Raw genomic sequence first — 4982 nt, 5'->3', positions numbered from 1 at the left:
AAGTGATATTAGACAAATCGGATCCACAAAATTTTCCTTAAGAGTTTAAGAGGATACGACCTATGTGTGGTAAAAATCATATTTCCATACGGAACCATTGAGGTAACACACCCTGATAACAACATATTCAAGATAAACAGTCATCACCTCAAACTTTATTTTGGTGGTAATACTAATAACGAGAGAGGAGCTTCGACTCCAAGATCCGCCTTAATCGTGTTAGACTCTAAATAAGCGCTTTTCGAGAGACAACCCAAGTGTTTTTATTTTTATTTATTTATTTTACTTGCATTTTTTTTTAAAATGAAAAAAAATTAAAAATAAAAAGAAGGTCACATGGTCGTTTGGGACACACGGCCTGGACACACGATCGTGTCTCAGGCCGTGTGTATATTGGAATGATTTTTTTTAATTTTATTTTAAAATAGTGAGTTACACGGGCTATAGACACGGCATTGTGAGACACACGACCTATCACATGGGCGTGTGTGAGACCGCATTCCTCATACGGCCCTGCACACTGGCGTGTCTTAAGCCGTGTTAGTCCTAGGGCTACATTTTCTTAAATTTTGAAGTTTCACACAGCCTGAGAGTGCCCACAAGGGTGTGTGGCACGGCGTGTGGCCCAACACGAGCCGACACACAAACATTCCCTTTATTAAATTTTAGGATTTCATTTTTTACATTTTTTTTACTTTTGTCCTTACAAGTCATTCATTCCCATCCTAAAACCCTATCCCCCATTCTGCAACTCCCCTCACCGGTCAGACCACTACGCAACTACAACCCTCCCCATGTAACAACAATAACTTCCCTTACTAGTCCGTCCACTATGAAACTCCACCGTACACAATTGTTTCCTCCGTTGATCTACCCTCGAACCCTCTACCTTTCCCTAATCCCCCTTCTCTCTTTTCCCCCTCAGTTCCTCGCATCATCCAAGCCCACTTCAACCAACTGTGCCTCTCCCTCGCTCACTAGCCACCCGTTTCCAAACCCCTATCCACCTTCGAAACTGTATCCCTCCATCTCCATTCCTCTTTTCTTTCATTGACCCATCCCTCCATCGTTTCCTTCGTCATTCCTTCCTTCGCACTGTTGTTCAACACCCACTCTCACACGTACTCCTCACTATCTCCCTCGCTCGAGTAGCCTACCATCGTTGTCCACTTTCTAGATCTAATCCCGCCAAACCTTCCCCGTCCCTTTCCCTAAATTTTCCCTCGTTCATCCACTATTCATTGCACCTCCACCCTTCTTCCCCCTCCTATTCTTTTTGCACCATTGCCGACTATTTTTTTTCTGCCAACCAGTACCTCCGCAATGTGTGCCACTGCCGTACACCTACGCAAACCCCCACCATTTGGCCTTTCCTTTTCCTTTTTGTTTATTATTATATTTCTTATTATTGTTATTATTATTACTTTTACTTTTACTTTTTTTTATTTATTGTTATCAGTACTATAAGTAGAAGTAGTTTATATATATATATATATTATATTATAGTCTTTTAGTTAGGTTTTATTTTATTTATTTATTTTATTATTTTTTAATATTAGAATGGTATTTATTCTTGCATTATGTTACTTAGTATTATAATTGTTAGTTTTAGGTTTTTAGTTATCTTATTTCTACTTGATTCTAATTAGTATTAGTTCTAGTTGATATTAGTAATAGACTTTAATTTTGGCTATGTGATTTAGCTTTCGTCAGTGGTTGGATTGGTTGTTGTTCTATTCTATTTTTTCATGTTGATTTGTCTATGTGTTATTTCACTTCTACTGATGTTGCATTATTCGATTTTTATATGTTATTTCAAGTACATTAAGACTAATACCAGAGGTAAGACTAAGGTTGTCGTCCCCACTTCGAAAAAGCAGAAGACATCGGGGGTAACTTCGTCCTCTAAGCCTCCTCTAGTTGCGAGACACCCATGTCTCCAATCTTTTTCGAGTCCACATGAGGACCAATATCAACACCTTAGGAATTGACCCTTGGGTTTAGGTCGTTGCATAGACTGGAAGGCATTAAAGGCGATCCACTTAGCTGATAGAGTGCGAGCACTGATTGATACAGCTCCATGGGACCAATTTTTCCCCATTATCAAGCCTACTTATTATGAGCTCACACTGGATTTTTGTTAGACATTTTCTCTACAACAAGTTATGTTGCAGTGGGATGAGTCACGCACTGTTTCCTTCAGACTCTACGGTACGACATGTTTCTTGAATGTCTCAGGTTTTGGAACCACAATTGGCTTATATTTTAAGGAGTTCATGAGTGTTAAAGGGTTCCCCACGTTATATTGGCACACCCATCAGTTACCTTCTCTCTGTTGGACTGACATTACTGTGATTGCGACACCATACAACCCAAGTCAATCGAAGGTTACTTCTATACCTTCGACACTGCGCTACATCCACGCCATCTTGGTTCACACTTTGATCAGTCAAGGGAAAGCATCGGTGTCATAGGTACATATTATGCTTACTTTATTTGGAGCATGGCAATGTGACAAACCCTCGATCTTGCCTACTTCATCGCCCTATCTTTTCGCCACTAGTTTGACCACAGTAGGAAATGTCCTATCTATTTAGGCCCTTATATGACTCGTCTAGCAAGGTATTTTGGCCTCATTGATACTCCGAAGCAGACATCCTCCTTTACACTAGTTGGGCAAATGATCCTGCAGAGATTATCGATTATGAGTCACATGAGGATGAGCGAGCTACAACGTGGAATGGGTCCACGTCGATACATATTATCTCATTTCGACCTTAGGGATGAGAATAAGGAGTTTACCAACGATGATCCTCCTCAGCATGCAGACCTACCTCGTTCTCTGCCTCTAAGTCACACTACCACTGCTCCTACTGTTACACTTGAGGACCTTTCCGAGTGGTTCAACCGATTTGAATCAGATTCGCCAGCACCTTCATATCTCTCATTTTGATTGTACACCGCACAATCCCGACGCCTCTCACAACGACGATCACTAATCTACTTTGTTTTTCTGCTTTATTTATTTTTATTTCAAATTGTATTTTTTATTTTATTTTATTTTTGTTTATTTTTGTTTTTTGTTTTTTATTTTATTTTTATTGGTGCGACTGCTTTATTTTATTTTTATTTTGAACTAAGTTGTTATTTTTTTTATTTTGATGGTTGTTTCTATTCAAGTTTTTAATCTCTTTATATTCTTATTTCTTTTATATTCTTATTAGTTTGCTTAGAAATATGCACTACATTTAGATTTGCCCACAATTTCAGTTTTTACTATTCATGCAATTTCATCCACATTTAAGGCAGTTTCAGTTCTCTCCCTCCTTTTTGATATTGTGCTTATTCTATTTATATCTGTTTATACATTGAGGACAATGTACATCTTATGTGTGGGGAGGTTGTTTATATATTTGTGATAAAATCCCTAAATTATTTGTTGTGTCTAAATAATATTCTCATACCTTCCATTAGATTGAATTTTTTCTGTTAGGAATTTTTATTGATGTTGTTTTGGATTTATTTGTGGGTATTTGTACATTGATTTATTTATACTTAGTCACGAGAAAGTCAAGCATGATAAATTGTTTTTCATAAATAAATATTCTAGGTTGTCTCCCTGAATTGAAGTATCATCTTCATATTTTAAATTTGCAAGTTTGACATCGAAACCGTTATTTTTGTGAGCTTTTGAGCCTATAAAGCATATATTTATTTGTGCTCATTTTATTTTCGGTTGAGAGTATGTCAACTTGATTTTTTATTCTAGGACTTGCTTCGATTTTGCATGTTGAGACCACATTATTGATTTGATATACTGAGATCATGGAGGCACTTAGGATTTAACCCACTTAACTTGTAAAAAGCTTACCTACTGAATTAACCATTAGTAAACACCGTTGATCCTAACACATTTTCCTAACCCGTTAATTTAACCCATAGCTCATTTGTATGTTGTAAAATTATCCTTTTTATTGACTCTCTTTTTGTCGAGATTTGATTTAGTTAGTTGCCTAACTATGTTTCATGTTTTTAATTCTTGAATTTTAATTTATGTTTCCAAAACAAAATCGAAAAAATGAAAAAGAAAATAATAGAAAAAAAAGAGGAAAAAAATTTATTGAACTTGAATAGTTAGTTTCATATTGTGTTGAAAAGCTTATTTTTATTTATTATTTCTTGTTGATGTTAATTCTTTTAATTCATCATTTGATTTTTTTTCTAGTTTGGCAATTTATCAACTCAATTCTTGATTGTAACCAACTTTACTGTCATTTTCCATACCCTTAACCTAATCCCCATTACAACATTTTAAAGGCCTCTTGATTGGTGTATCATTTCAAGTTATAGTGGTGGAGATTTGATTTTTCAAACAAGCATATGGTAATGACATTTCTCATTTGACTGTTGAGTGTATATTTCATGAACCTTAAACACTTTGAGTGCTTAAGTGATTCTTTGTGAGGATGTCAATTCTTGTTGATTTTGAATTTAAGGTAATTATTTAGATAAAGGGAGACACCTACATTTTTGTGCTTTAAATATTTAAGCTTGGATTGCTTGAACCTTTAGTGTTCTCTCTAGTTGAATTTCCAATGCATGATTGTTTGCGAATTATCTTGAAACATTATTGATGAAAATTAAAAATTGAGAAAAGTTAATTTGATTGTGGGTTGAGGATTTTGCTTGAGGACAAGTAAATGCTTAAGTCTGGGGATATTTGGTAAATGTCAAAATTAACATGTTTTAATTCCAATCTTAATGCGTTTTTGGATGATTATTTGAGGTAAAATGGTGAATTTGATACTCCTAATCCGTCAAATTCATGTTTCTATACTTAAAAGAGAATTTGGAAGCAAAAGAAGTGAAAATCGAAAAATAGAAGCAACTTTCAAGAGCCACACGGGCTAGACACATGGCCATGTAAGCCACACAAGCTGCCACATGACCATGTGCCAAACCATGTAGATTTCGTGATTCAC

This window comes from Gossypium raimondii, chromosome 6 (genome assembly GCF_025698545.1).
Source record: "Gossypium raimondii isolate GPD5lz chromosome 6, ASM2569854v1, whole genome shotgun sequence".
Classification (NCBI taxonomy): Eukaryota; Viridiplantae; Streptophyta; class Magnoliopsida; order Malvales; family Malvaceae; genus Gossypium; species Gossypium raimondii.
This window is presented reverse-complemented; position numbering follows the sequence as displayed.